Below are 16,892 nucleotides of genomic sequence, written 5' to 3'. Positions count from 1 at the left end.
TTTATATAAAAAACAAATATTCACAGTTTATGTAATATGTATGAAAAGAGAGAGATGTCAGTCGTTCTCATCTCAGCTCATTATGTTTTAATGTGACCCCGCCCACGGAGAGCGAGCGCTATTCAAACGCAAATGATCTGAGGCGATCCACGCAAACCTGTGAATGCCCACATCAGCTGCATAACACACACCACGAGAAATCAGAGTCATGTACTTTACAACGCTGTGAGGAATAATACTATCTTAATAGTAATCCTGGAAAATTTACCTCAGAAGTGCTGGAAGTTTCATTTCGAGGAGCAACGGATCCAGTTGAGGAAGAGGTCAGTTCTATATTTGCTTTGTTCTAATTGCAATAGTGTCTGTATGCGCAAAAAGACTGTTTAAATATGAATCGCGTTTCTGTGCGTGAATGAATGAACGCACAGTTGCGCGCTGTTGTGTAAGCTACTACAGCTGGCACAAATACTGTTTCAAAATGAATCACTGTTTTTGTGTGTGAATGAACAGCTTTTATCAAACTCTATTGCTATACTGAGATGAGTAAAAATCGACTAGAAAAATCGGATTTCTGCTCATATGTTAAATATATATATATATATTATGTTTTGTCAAAAATAAAGTCATCAACTAAGATGTTATTATAGTGTTTGTTCCAATGTAGGCTATATTCAAACTAATGAATCCTTAACTTTGAAATACGTATGATAAAATGTATACTTTAGTTTTTACAAAGAAAGATTACACTGGAAATATTGTTAAAATTTTAATTGTTGTTATAATTGTATAATCTTTTTAATAAAATAGCAAAAAAATATAAATGCAAGGATAGATGTAAACAAAATCTTAAAAGGTCAATATAAGCCTTCTCTTTAAATTATTTTTATTGTGTTTTATTAGTGACAAATTTAGGGAGAGGATAAATATTCCAAAACTGAAAATACAGTATGAGAATTAACTGCACAATTACTAGACATGTTTTCCTTGGATATTATAGGCCAATTTGCAAGCACAATTTGTGGAAAAATAAAAAAAATTGAGATGCTTCCAATTCTTTCGCTCAGTGACACACCTGAATGAATGGCTCATTAAGTATGCGGGCCCCATTGTCTCCTCAGGTGCGAACCACTAAATATGCATGATGGTGTTGGATCGTTGGATGGTGTTGGATGGTGTTGGATCCACTCCGCATATTGCCTTTCCAAACAGAAAGTGTTTTGCAAAATTTAAATCAATGTATTGTGTTATGTGAATGATTAGGCAGGATGATTTTCACATCATTTTGAAGAAAAAACTCTAGGCGAATCCATTAGTCAAAAGTCTTATTGACACATATTTAGTATGTGTTTTGTGGCCTTATTTCAGAAACTTTAGTTTTTAGTTTTTTCAATAACCATGCATAAACATTATTCTCTCAAAAATGCAAACATGTACATTCATGTTGCTCACATATTATTGTAGCCCTGTTTGTGCTAAATAGAGTGTAATTACACCTTTGCCATTAATATGTTTATAAGCAACTGAAAAAAGCACAAATGTCAGGGCATGTCAAAACATCTCAAGGACCCCAAAAACACCTTAGACCCCAGAGGGTTAAGAAATGCTTAATGTGACTGCATTGCTTTGTAGATTGTTTTTTTTTTTTGCATGCTGATTCTGTTGAGTGATTCACCTTTGAACGGCGAGCCAGACCCTGATCTACGATTCAAAAGAATCATCGTGATTTAACACGGATTCGAACTGAGAGCTAAGCACATACACACTACCCGGGTAGAAAACACAAAAAGGCCTTTACACACATTGACATTTGAGTATTACATACACACACACACACACACACACATCCAGAATCCAGAAGGACTATTGAGACTTTGTTTTATTTTATTTTATTTTATTTGATTCCTGGACTCTTTGTAATAAAATTGCCGGCTGTTACCTGCTTGAATTTAATTTGGCCCAAATCTTATACTTTAAAATCCTCCTAGAGCCGAACCTAGGCTTTATTTAACCGCTATTGGGTAAATTACACTTAATACTTATTCTGTTGTCCCCGTTACATCCCTTTTTGTGCTGAGCCAGCCAGGAGGACTTTTTTTTTTAAATAGCCGGTTACCAGTACATTGAGACAGTGATGAAATTCCAAACTTTAGTCTCTGAAGTAATTTTTTTTGTGATTGAGCACAATGAGTATGTCTGATATTGAAAAGTGTTACAATGTGAAAGCATGGCATTCATTATGTGTGTTAGGCATTACTAATAATGACACAGATGATGACATTATTGCAACTTTTGAGAATTATCGGGTCATTCTGAAAGTAGTGAGAGTAGCCCCCCCTACTGAGCAGACAGGACAGCCCATCATTATAGTTGAGTTTGATGCACACACTCAAGCCTAATTTCCCCCAAGAAATTAAGAGTGTGCGAAACCCAGCAGTTGCGTGGTATGCAGATAACATCAAAGTGCTAGCACAGCCATCAGCACAGCCCCATGCCTAAGCACAAAAGTTATCCATTGAGTCAAGTGATGACAGTGATAATGCTGTTCCCGAAGAGGTCTCTCTGACAACAGTGACTTTATTCCAAAGAGGTATATAAAAAGACAACCACTTAAGAAGCCAAAATAAAAGTCATGTGTCCTTAGCTCAGACAGCCAGCCTGATCCTGCTGTGAGGGAAAAAACACCAAAGCCTGCCTTTAACCCCCTGAGGTCGACGGTATCGCTGGCGATACCAGCTCGCTTTTTTTTAATCAGTGTAAAAGAAACTCATAAATACTCTGTTGACTTTGATTTTCCATAGGAGTTTCATACATCAATCGATTCTGTTAAATGTGTATTATTTTTGTGTATACTCACAATAAAAACAAAGTGTTGTGCTTTTTGCCAAATAAAGAAAAATAAACACGAAGCGAGTTCTGCCTTCTCTCTGCCAGTGTAGTCCATTCTGAAACGCGTCCGAAAATGAACTGTAGCTCAGCGAATACTCAGTCAAACAGGCATACAGGCACACAGGCATGAAGCTTGAATTCTCTTCTTTTAAATTAAGTAATTTATATAAAAAACAAATATTCCCATCTTGTGAAATCTGTATTAAAAGAGAGCGATTCCAGTCGAGCTCATTAGAGCTAATTCAAATGTAATGTGACTCCACCCACGGAGAGCGTGCGCTATTCAAACGCAAATGGCTGAGGTAATCCGCGCAATCCTGTGAACGCCCCCATACAGCTCGAGAAAACTCACAAGTTTATTCAGATCATTACTTGTTTACACCGTCTTGCAGCGCTGTGAGGAATAATAATAATGGAAAATGTCCCTCAGAAGTGCGGGTATATCAAGGAGCGAGCTGAGGAATACTAGTAAGTTTTTTCCTTCTCACGTGAATTTCTTCACGTGGGTTTCTGTTTATGAATGAACGGCAGAGATGCGCGCTGTTTACCACAGCTGGCAAAGACAGTTTAAATTTAAATTGCGTGTGTGAATGAATGATGATGTTTTAGCAAACTGTATTGTTATACTGAGATGAGTAAAAATCGACTGAAATATGTTGAAATAAAATGTAGGCTATTTGTATAAGCAACGTATTAAACTGCAAATTAACAATATGCCCTAATATTTCATGAAAACAACGTTACAGTCAGGCGAAATATGAAAGACAACATTTTGTTTAGTAGATTTGGGTACAGTTTTTACTGTAGAATATACTGCCTCGTCAAATAAGCTTTTGTTTAGCAATTTCTATATATAAAATACTATTTTTGTCAAAAATAAAGTCATCAACTAAGATGTTAGCTGTTCCAATGTTGGCTATATTCAAACTAATGAATACATAGATAAAATATAGGCCTATAATCTTTTTTTTTTACAAAGAAAGAGTACACTTGAAATATTGTTGAAATTGTAATTATTGTTGTAATTGTAACCTTTTTAATAAAAAAGCAAAACATATTTACAAGATAGATGTAAGCAAAATCTTAAATGGTCAATATAAGTCTTCTTCTAAATATATCTTTTGTCCTTGCATTGTGGCTCAGTCAGTTTCACACCTGAGTGAATGGCTCATCATTATGCAGAGTGGGTGGGACACTGTATTTCTCAGGTGTAAACCACTCCTCGTTCACGCCCCCCTCGCATATTGGCTTTCCAAGCAAAACCTGTTTTACATCAATTTAAATCAATGTATGGTTTTATGTGAACGATAAAGCAAGACTATTTTCACATAATTTTGAAGAAAAAACTATAGGCGACGACATCCATTAGTCAGAAGTCTTATTGCCACATATTTAGTATGTGTTTTGTGGCCTTATTTCTGCAACTTTCATTTTTATTTTTTCCAATAACCACGCATAAACATTATTCTCTTCAAAATTCAAACATATACATGCATGTTGATCAGATATTTTGGTAGCCCTGTTTGTGCTATATAGAGTGAATTTACACCTTTGCCATTAACATGTTTATAAATAACTGAAAAAAGCACAAATGTCAGAGCATGTCAGAACACCTCCAGGGCCCAGAAAACAGCTCAGACTCCAGAGGGTTAACCCCCTGAGGTCGGCTATCGCGCCGGCGCGATAGGCTCGTTTTTTTTCCTTATCAGTGCAAAAAATATCAAAATTCTAATATTAATTTTTATCTTATATGCTTGTGTTGTACATCAATCGATCCTGTTAAGTGTGTATTTTTTTTGTGCATACTCACAATAAAAACAAAGTGTTGTGCTTTTCGCCAAATAAAGAAAAATAAACACGAAGCGAGTTCTGCCTTCTCTCTCTCCGTGTAGTCCATTCTGAAACGCGTCCGAAAATGAACCATAACTCAGCGAATACTTCTCACACAGACACGTGAGATATGTCTTTATGAAGCTTGAAATCTCTTCTTGTAAATGAAGTAATTTATATAAAAAACAAATGTTTTCAACTCATGTAATCTGTCTGAAAGCAAGGAGAGGTACCGTTTTTTCCTTCTGCCTCATTATCTTTATAATCAGCTGCGGCCGCCCCGCCCCCGGCGCGATTCACATGTAAATAGTTTAGGTGATTTAGTATGCATCGCATACGCCCCCCCGATCAATGCCATAAAAACACAGTTTCTTCATGAGACTTACTGATAGTTCATCGCGTTTTGAGTATGGCTCGTTTCTCCAGTGAAGAAGCCCTTCAGATGATTCTGGACAGCGAGGAAGAATGCACGATACCGGGTTGTTTCCTCAGAGGAAGATTGTAACTCAGACGACGAACGGCAGCATTTTGAAGAGCGAATTCCGCCGAGGACACAATTTCGGAGTAAGTTTTACTTAAAAGTCTTTTGTCTTTTATTTTTCGTGTTCGCATTTATGAGGAAAAAAACAATATTACGTGACAGTTCTCCATTATGGACGCGAGCGCTCTAAGCACTAAAAGACTTTCAAACATTCACAGAGACCTCAAAACAGAAAGTACAAATCCTTTATTTAAAACGAATTTCGTTTTGTATCAATTGTATCTTAATTTTAATAATATTTTCATTAACAAATTTCCTGGATTTAAAGTAAATATAGGCAATCACAACATAAGGTCTGAACTGGAGATCATCATGAACCCGTAGCCTACTCGCCTCACATGTCTAAAAAAAATCGAAATATATTTACAGAAAGCTGGTTCTAAACAAAACCATCCAAAACAAAAAAACTATGTAGCCTAATAAATGTGCATTTCTCCGGTGCGTTCACTGCGAAGATCGCGAGTCAAAAGCCTATATTCAACTTTATCTTTGCCAGAAGTTAAATTTATATCGAGTTTGTGAATGAATGATGTTGTTTTAGCAAACTGTATTGCTAGACTGAGATGAGTAAAAATCCACTGAAATATGTTGAAATAAAATGTAGGCTATTTGTATAAGCAACGTATTAAACGGCAAATTAACAATATGCACTAATATTTCATGAAAACAACATTACAGTCAGGCGAAATATGAAAGACAACATTTTGTTTAGTAGATTTGGGTACAGTTTTTACTGTAGAATATACTGCCTCGTCAAATAAGCTTTTGTTTAGCAATTTCTATATATAAAATAGCCTACTATTTTTGTCAAAAATAAAGTCATCAACTAAGATGTTAGCCGTTCCAATGTTGGCTATATTCAAAGTAATGAATACATAGATAAAATGTAGGCCTATAATCTTTTTTTTTTTTTTACAAAGAAAGAGTACACTTGAAATATTGTTGAAATTGTAATTATTGTTGTAATTGTAACCTTTTTAATAAAATAGCAAAACATATTTACAAGATAGATGTAAGCAAAATCTTAAATGGTCAATATAAGTCTTCTTCTAAATATATCTTTTGTCCTTGCATTGTGGCTCAGTCAGTGTCACACCTGAATGAATGGCTAATTATGCAGAGTCATTATGCAGAGTGGGTGGGACAATGTAATCTAAGGTGAAAACCACTCCTCTTTCACGCCCACTCGCATATTGGCTTTCCAAGCAAAACCTGTTTTACATCAATTTAAATCAATGTATGGTTTTATGTGAACGATAAAGCATGACTATTTTCACATAATTTTGAAGAAAAAACTATAGGCGACGACATCCATTAGTCAAAAGTCTTATTGCCACATATTTAGTATGTGTTTTATGGCCTTATTTCTGCAACTTTCATTTTAATTTTTTCCAATAAGCACGCATAAACATTATTCTCTTAAAAATTCAAACATATACATGCATGTTGATCAGATATTTTGGTAGCCCTGTTTGTGCTATATAGAGTGAATTTACACCTTTGCCATTAACATGTTTATAAATAACTGAAAAAAGCACAAATGTCAGAGCATGTCAGAACACCTCCAGGCCCAGAAAACAGCTCAGACTCCAGAGGGTTAAGAAGACGATGGAGTAGTAGACTGCAACAATGAGAGGCACCTTTGGGCACTCCATTACATCTACCTTCCCCGAATTAACCGGGACTTACATCTTTTGTCAATCAGTGGAACCATCACCGCCTGAGAACTGCAAGGTACATGTCGCCATATCAGATCTTTGTGCGTGGCTGTCTTCGCCTACAGGGAGTGTTTGGTGCTGATGAGCAGCAGCTCAACTAGATGCAAAAGTGCCCCACTCACCTCAGGTACCCACTTTTAACAGGCCAGACAGCGTTGAGGTCCCCTTGACTGAATATACCCTGGACAATGACCGCTTGGGTGAACTTCAGCAACTTGTTGATCCCTTGGGAGGACCAAGAGACAACCTTGGAGTGGACCTCCTGAGAGAGGCCATTAGGTTCCTTGACTCTCTGTAACCTTTTTATTGTTCTTTGTACTGTTTTTACATTGTATTTATGTACAGTACCTCTCTCTTTCCCCATTTTAAGCACTCATTCATCTCACTAAGGTTTGGTTTTGCTTTGTCTAATACATTCAGATTTTCCTTGAAATGTTCATAATATTTCTGCTTCAGAATCCTAGTTATTATCCAATCAATTTAGATGTTTTATTTCACATGCAGTTTACTTGATATCTGCAACATTCATAAGACAATTCTTTCATGTGTTAAAGTCAATAAAACTATTACAATATAAAATATTTCAGCCTATTTATTGTGTGAAATGGTGAACAGGGAAACAGTTCAGTAAAAACATCCAAACACGTTAAACAGGAATAAAAAAACATGAACTTGTTACAAAGGAACAAATGTAAGTAATATCCACTGAAGGCAAGTTTGAAGAACCCAAGTGAAGTATTTATTCAGAACAAGATCAAACATAAAAAAGGCATGGCGTGGCCTGGATCTCAAAACAAAAAAACGTGAACATAGACTTACAAACAGTGAATACAGGAACAATACTTGACAAAGACACACAGCTAACATGAGCGCTTAGATACACAAGACTAATTACTAGACAAGGGTCACCTGTAAACATAATCAAGACAATCAATCAAGGACAACATGACACATTCACATGAGGAACACATGGCAGGATCACATGACTATAACAGGACTGTAACAGACATGAAACAAAACCAAAACATTACAGGAACTCAGATAAAATACAAAACTTGTCTACAAAAAAATAAAACATTTACTGGAAACCAAACTGGTCTGAACAGCCAATCCCTGTTTCCATTGCACTTTTAAACTCCCTATAGGTATTCTTGACTGGAATTCTTAAAATAAGTAAACATGTGTTTGCAGTGGGGTACATTGCCAGGCGTTCATCACCCACATGGAGGAAGGACAGTTCTGGCTGGGGTTGTTTTAGGGTCAACTATCCCTTTAATTAACATTTGACTAAATTGACTAAATTAGATTTTTCCAAATCCAAGGTACCCTTTAAGTGCTGTGTTAAGCAGGTCAGTCAACACCTCCTCTTCTCGGATGCCTCGAGGCAAAGAGAGCACCGTGCCACAAGCTGAAGCAAATGGAAGCCGGCGGTTTTCTTGCGTGTAAAACTCGATTCTCGGTTCTCCGGGGAAGCCCAGTGGGGGAATGCTGTCTGCACCAGTAATAAACACCAGCATCTCCTGAAAGGTGATTGTCGATTGTTTTTCTGTAAAATTAAGAAAAGAGGGTGTAAAAAAAAAATCTATATTATATTTTACTGAAGCTTATTGATCTGCTGTATAAAGGCGGTATCACACAACTGTGCTGTTTTTCTGATTATAAGAACAGCTGTGATTGCCTGTTAAAACCATGCAAATACTGTATATTGACGACTGTGAGAGTGATATTGAAGAAAAGCATAATTATAAAATATGACAATATTATTAAAAAATGATCCCAGTCTGATTACCCTGAATTGAATTCAGCAGGAGCTCCCAGCAAAAGATGGTGTCTTCCTCCGTTTCTCTGAGGTTGCTTCCCTCCTCACTCCAGCAAATTGTGAACAGGGCTCTAAGTTAATCTCTGGTTAATTCTTTCTGCTCATTCGTAAACAAGGGAAGGAAGACCTTCCAGTTTTTTTTCAACAATCTGCCACAAGTTAACACAGGAGTTCATGCCATCCTTAAATTGAGTGATCATGTCTGCTGTTCTAAAATAAATATGTTCCAAGAAATTTCCATACTGTATATTATTTAAAAATAAAATAAAAACATTCAATTCAGTGTCCTCCACAAGAATTGTCTCCCTTTGTAAATATGAGCATGTAAAATTGTCTTAGCTGTTTATCCTTTTAGTCTTTCATTCCAAAACCTTTGGAAGGAGTCAAGGAGATGAAGTTACACAAGCGGGGATCTGAAATATCTGGATCCAGAGACTGTTTTACTCATATTTGCCAAGGGTGCCAATATTAGTGGAGGGCACATAAATAAACATGATTCAAACTGTAGACTGACAGTAAATGTAAATTATTTTGAGTTTTATACCTGAAGTAAATGTAGTGTTTGATCACCTGACCATAGATCCGTCTCATATCCTTCCATATTAAATTCCAGGGACACCACAGTCAGCAATCCAGTCTCCAAGGCTTGACACTATTCCATCTATGTCTTCTTGGGTCTGACAAAAAAATACCTTAAAAGAAAGAAACTCCATTACCCTCACAAATCATAAATGCCTTCTGTTTGAATGGTGTGAAGATACATACCTTCTTCTGCAGAATCTGCTTGGCCACACATTAGTTTGAATAATGTGCTATCTAGTGCTTTGAAACCTGGTCCACCATGCATGAGAGACCAAGAAAATAAGCTTCTTTTTTTTTTCATTTCCACAGCTACTTGGTCATAGGTGAAAAAAAAACATGGCCTGTTTTCCCCTCAAAATCTCCGAATGAGGACTGCACACCCTGCATCAAAAGCCTAGAGAAATAAAGAGCCCAAATACAAATATTAGAATTTTTTTTCTTCTGGCCACTACAATCATTTTTTCTTTAAAATTCAGGTTTTCCCGCTGAAATGTTCTGATGATGTCAGCAGCAGTAACGCTGTCCTAAGTCATTACAATAACAAAAAACAAACTTAATGTGGCAAGCGGGCGGTATTACAGGTAGAAAGAATCTCGACTACGCCACCTGGGGAATTTCGCCCCGGGAAATATGGACAACACTCAGATTATCATCATTAGGTCACTCAGGTTCACTTTCTCTAGTAAAGGTAGGCAGAGACATGGGTATCAAAAATACAAAAGATTTATTACAATTTAATTTATAGCAAAAAGACAAATCACATTAAAAAAACAACCATTTCATAAAATAACATCTGGAACTAAGAAGAATATACTGACACAAGGTCAACAAACGACATATACACAAAACATTAATACAGTTGACATAAAAACCCAAAAAGACACAAATTGACAGGGCTGAGGTACACCACGGGAGACGCAGTCACTACGTTTAATTTACCAAAGCACACTCACACACCATAGTGCACTCAGGTCACACCATCAAGCACTTCAACAGTGTCCATCGGCAAACACTCGAAGAAACACCACCACCAGAAGAGACCCTCTACCCGTGGGACCCCAGCTCCTGAAAAGAAATAAGAAAATACACAAACTTCAAAATAATAATAATAATAATAATAATAATAATAACAACAACAAACCACAATTAGAATTTGTCCCAGTATAAGCAAATAAATGATGGTAGTAATTTAATAAACACTCACAATTAGTACACAAAGATCTAAACAAACTCGCATAGAGCCACGGACGGTTTTTTGCCCTGGTTACAGACCCTAATGAGTGTTAGGTCCACATGTAGCAAATGGTAATATTACACCCTCAATAAATAAAACCAAACCAGACAGCAGCGAGAGTAAATGCCACAGGTGTGACTGGAAAGCGGCAATCCTTCTCTGTGCAGAAATATATGATGTTCTTGTAATATGGCAGCAAGGAATCGACAAGATTACAATGGCTATTTATAGCATCAGTAGAGAAAATGATCGCCCGGACGAGAGGGAAAATCCTGGTCCAAAGACAAAGAAAACACCAAAATGTTATGCCTCAACGCTAAATGTTAAACTCAACTCAGTTACATGCGCAATAAACTTACCAAAAGAAGATGATCTAACCACCCATGGTGTTTATCCTTTCGTCGCACAGACGCTTTGAATTTGTGCACTCAGCTGGAGCACAGAGACACTGCACACAGCCCAAAACATCAGTCGATCCCAAACAAAAACAGACAATTCGCCCTCCACACCCAATTTGCACATACCTGATTGTAAAGCAAGCACACGAATACACCCACTAAGACGATGCCACGAACAAGGCAGAGAGAAAAGACAGACTAAACACAACACAAATAGTCAGTGCCATACACAGAGAAGATAACCATTGCTATATGCTAACCCACCTACCTACAGCCACTGTCAACAACGAATCAGGAGGCGGAGTCGGACGTGACGCATGCCAGGCTACTGCCAACCAGCTCTTAAATAGGGTGGATTATCTGCTGATAGGTGCTCACTAATGTCAATCATCTCATTTGGTTACATTAATAAAATAAATAATTATGGCTTTTTAAAAGTATGGTTGCATTCTTACATCAATTTCACTGTTAGGATACACAGGTGAGGTCAACATGACCACATCCTCCTCATCTTCAGAATCTAATTCGTAGACTTCACTGTAAAGTACAAAAATGGAGGTATTTTTTTAATTGCGTAACAGTCTAGACACAAAACCACACAACAAACTGTATTAAACTTAGGGCCAGATTTACTAAACAGGGCAAATTAGCGTGAGAGCACAAATCCATAAAAGTGCCGATGGGAGTGGAAAGCGATGATCTATTGACGACACACAAATCAAAGAACGCAGATGCAGATCATTTCCATAATGACCAACGCAATCTATGAAGAACAGAAAATAACTTTTTTGACCTTTTTTTTGGCCTGTAAACAAAGGCACAAATACCAGTAAATTTATAGTGCAAAGTGAAAACCTTAGTAAATTAACTTGCATGATATCCTTTAAAATATTCTCCTCCCATAAATTTTGCGTCTGAAAGGGAAACTCCTACAAATGCATATTGAATAATGTCAACTGCAAAAATAACCCTGTCCACACCTTTTCAGAGCTAATCTTTCACTGCGCGTCTTTGGTAAATCCTGACAGTAGTTTTAACAGTTTTAATGCCAAAAGAGGGTTTGCACTGGAGCAAGCTGTTAGTAAATCTGTCCGTAAGTCTTACATTTTAAAAACAAGAACAATCGTTTTCAATCCCACAGCTCTGGAAATTTTGTATTTGTCTCTTATCTGACACAGTTGGTTCAGTTAATGGAGCTTTCACTTAACAAGCTGATGTGAATCAAATGTGTAAAATAAAAGAGACAGACAAAATGTACAGAGCGGCAGGTTCCCAGGACCAGGTATGAAGACCACTGGGCAAGGAGGTGTGCCAATAGTAAAGGGAAAAAAGAAATCAAAGACCATGGTGGTGTCGAGGGTGAAGAACCAGTATGCAGTTGCATAAAGGGAGAAGAATTGTCAATTGGTAGTCAAGAAGCTGGAACAGGGCAGAGGGAGAAGCCCACATCCTGATCACTGGAATGGATGGGAATCGGGATGCTTCCTGTGACTGTGTTGGAGTACCCCACATCCTGATCACGGGAATGGATGGGAATCGGGATGCTTCCTGTGACTGTGTTGGAGTACCCCACATCCTGATCACGGGAATGGATGGGAATCGGGATGCTTCCTGTGACTGTGTTGGAGTACCCCACATCCTGATCACGGGAATGGATGGGAATCGGGATGCTTCCTGTGACTGTGTTGGAGTACCCCACATCCTGATCACGGGAATGGATGGGAATCGGGATGCTTCCTGTGACTGTGTTGGAGTACCCCACATCCTGATCACGGGAATGGATGGGACTCGGGATGCTTCTTAAGTCCTGAGTACCAGCCGGTTGGTCAGTTGAAGATTCAACACTGGATGCAATTAGTCCCTAAAATGCATTATAATAATATCACCATAAGTTTTTGTTTTTTCACTTTTAGAAAAAACTTTGATGTTTTAAAGTTGAACTTACCTCTATTTGAACAACTGACATCCAAAGCACATACAAGGTTGAGGGCCTGCTAATTTCATGATCTGAGAGGCTACCATCAACAGTGCTAAGTATAGTGTTCGGTGACCAGGACAGCTGTACACGGAATACTTCACTGGCCATGTCGTCTGAACCAGCAAAGGCAAACAGATCCTTTACAACACATGAGCAAATATAGAAATTACAAATCAGAACTATATCATGAATATACTGAATGTGTAGAAAGAACTTACAAATTAGCCAACACAAAATACCTGAATTGGTTGAGACTCAACAAATGTCCTTGTTTTCCTGGTGCCATCAGGGTACTGAAACTGTATTGCAATGCCGTACTCCGGCTCAACAATCTGACATACATGTGCCCTCCTTTCAGCAATTTTCTTTGAAAAGATGGATAAATGTTAAACACACACATACGTATACATTATATCATATATAGGAAAACATGATTAAAACTGAAAAAATAAATAGAAAAAAACCTCTCTTCGCCTTTGTTCTAAGGATTCAAACTGGCGCCACTGATGATCCTTTTAACATAATGAACAGATAAATAAAATCATTACATTTATTAAGTTTATAACATTATTCAAAGTTAATCACAAAGTACAAAACAAAATCTTATTTTGAGAACATAATATGCTTTAATTAAACAGTACAGCAAACTACAAATAAATGTACATGTTTCACCTGATAGATGATGAGAATGCTGGTTACTTACCCAGCTACTTGTTCCTGCATTACCTAAAATTTCTACGGTTCCACAGATTGGATCCTATCAACAAAATGACACTAAATCAGAATACAAAAAGGTCTGAGAAATAATGAATATTTTACACTTTAGAATGAACATTTTAAAAAACAATCACAGTTTGAAAAGAGGTGGTTTGTCTTTAGCAATATTGTAATAAATAAACGTATCATGTATATCTGAAGAATCACAAAGTGAGAAAAACCTACAGTAGTACTGCTTTGACAGTTCACCTCATGACTGCTCTCATGTTGTGTGCCAGCCGTGTTCTGTCAAAAAGGCAGCATCGTCTTTCAAACAACAGTTTTCTTTTTAATTAAATATAATTAGTAACAATACTAATAGCATCCCGGTAAAAGCAATGCAGGATAAGCAAAAAACATTTATTTTTTCCCCAAAACCAAATGCTTTGCTATCCACATTAATTCCAGAGCTCTATTCTTTTACTTTACATCAACAATTATCTTGTTTGTGTATATTTATTTCTCATAAGCAATTTTATGAGAACCATCTGAAACAAAGTTGATACTTTATGAGCTCCAGCCCCCTAAGATATGAAAAAGCAACCTGTGAGCAAGAAAACTGTCTTCTGGGAAGCTTCAAAATAGGAATCAGAGGTTGGATCTGTTGTCAGGACTGCCCAGTGACCATTCAATGGTCTGATATGTAATCAGGGAACTTGAACCAAAAAAGGGTTTCCAGTTGTCCATTTACATGAAGATCCAGGATCTGGTTCCAGCCACATCACTGATAACAGCGGCTGCAAAGAGCTCAGTTGAGTCTTTGTCTGATCTACATTAGCTCTCTGATTTGATGAGTATCTATGTAAATAAAGAAAGTGAGAAAAACTTACAGTGGTACTGCTTTGACAGTTCACCTCATGACTGCTCTCATGTTGTGTGCCAGCCGAACTGGATGTGTTCTGTCAAGAAAAAAGGCAGCATAGTCTTTCAAACAACAGTTTTCTTTTTAATTGAATATTAATAGTAACAATAGTAATGGCATCCCAGCTAAAGCAATGCAGGATCAGCAGAAAAAGAACATGTTTGTTTTTATAGCATAATAATTAATTTGGGATATATATTTGGTTGAATACTTTGTTGTTCTTACCTTAAGCCTCACATATACCGCTGACCTGCCAAACTGTGGGCATGCTTTTATAGCTGAAGGGCAAACTGAGCTCAGCTCAACAGGTATTATCCTTCTCCTCCTGTCAACTCTGCAGATTTCAATTCCACCCTCTCCTATTATTGGAAAAGCTTCCCTAATTTTCTGATGAAATGCTCTCTCATCCATTGAAAATGGCACAACTAGTTTTTTAACCGTTGTACCTGTTTAAAGAAAAAAAAATGATGATGTCAAATATGAATATCACAAATAATGATAATAATGGTCACATAATAACCACATTTAATAATGTCTCGTTAGACACAACAGAAAGCACTTACGTTGTGTTGTGATGAGATGCTCCCCACTGTTTTCAATGAAAGAAATGCTAATGATGCTCTACCTAGCAGCTCTTCTCCTCGTCGTGGCTGAGGCTTCATCGGGGATGTTGCTTTGGAACATTCTCAGTCTGATAAGAAAGCATTTATTTCATAATGCGTGCAAAGACATGGTGGGTTATATTTTTGAAGCCCAACGCATGTACGTCTTATAAGTGTTAAATCCATGTGTATTTTTTCTTATTTTTCAGCTTAGTAAACTGTTGTGGAGGTTTGGACATGTTATGAGAAATGATCAACGATAATGAAGGACTGTACTGCTGTAAATCCATTCTTACGATATACTTGGTACCATGTTAATAAATTAGGTAACACTTTACTTGAAGGGGTGTGCATAAGACTGACATGACACCTTCATAATCATGACATGGCAGATGTCATAAATATGAAGGAGGTCTTATGCATGTTTATGATAACTGTCATTAAGTGTCATTCGCTCAATTATGACATTTTTAATGCAAATATGACATTGTTTGAAATGTCTTTGTTATGACAACTTGACATAAACCAATACATCATAACCTGTCAGTGTCTTTGTCATGACAACTTGACATTACCAAGACACCATAAATTGTCATAAATATGTCATAAACATGACATAGCAGATTCATTATCAAACTTAAGAAACCACTTAGCTTTATGGGTTAACATTTCATTAAACTGTCAGGTGGTTGGTTTTGACATTGGCTGTCATGAGGCCACTATAACTGTGTCATGAATGTTTTTCTTGACCTCAACTACAGTGGTACAAATTTAATTTGTCATTAAAATGTTATAATGGCTTCATGACAGCCAATGTCAAAACCAACCACATGACAGTTTAATGAAATGTTAACCCATAAAGCTAAGTGGTTTCTTAAATCTGATAATTAATCTGCTATGTCATGTTTATGACATATTTATGACAGGTTGTGTTGTCTTAGTAAAGTCAAGTTGCCATAACAAAGACATCTCACACAATGTCATATTTGCATTAAAAATGTCATAATTGAGCGAATGACACTTAATGACATTTGTCATAAACATGCATAAAACCTCCTTCATATTCATGACATCTGTCATGTCATGATTATGACGGTGTCATGTCAGTCTTATGCACACCCCTTCAAGTAAAGTGTTACCATAAATTATTATGTAAAATCTTAAGGATTTGCTTTTAAAGTTGATAGGGATCAAAATTAAATAAAAATACAAATTAACTTAAAATATCTTACCTGTTTAGCTTATTTCGATTTTGGCGCGAAATTTGAATTACATTAACGTAGCCTACATTAAAGGTGTAGAAAACCAACCTGTCAATTGTGTTGTGTTGACAAATTGTTGTCATCGTCTTCATTTCTCAGTCGATTTTGTATTAATGCATTAAATCTTGTATTTAAAGCCTCAAGTCTTCTCCTCAGTGTCATTATCGTGCTGATGTCACTTTCAGTGGGAATTTAAGAGCACCCGGCCTTTTCCTTAATACTTTTCTCAATGTATTTTCAATCAATCTCGTTAAAGGTGCATTGCGCAACATTTCATGTTAAAAATACCCGTTTTTCTAACCCATACATGCTTAAACAATTGCCTGATGGGCTGAATGAGCCCTTCTCTGATCACTGCGATTGCCTCTATAATCCTGTACAGTAAAATAAATAAGAGGGATTTGGGTCGGAATTTGAGACTGGG

General features: G+C 36.9%; 1 protein-coding gene across 2 annotated transcripts in view; it reads left to right on the top strand.

Annotated features, from left to right (window-relative positions):
• LOC311081602 (protein NLRC3-like) overlaps nt 1–16,892 on the top strand; it is a 649,618-nt gene that overhangs the window by 567,330 nt on the left and 65,396 nt on the right. The window lies entirely within an intron of this gene.

Source organism: Abramis brama (assembly GCF_963993115.1).
Source record: "Abramis brama genome assembly, chromosome: 4".
NCBI lineage: Eukaryota > Metazoa > Chordata > Actinopteri > Cypriniformes > Leuciscidae > Abramis > Abramis brama.
Note: the sequence above shows the minus strand (reverse complement) of the source record. Positions and strands in the feature narration are given on the sequence as shown.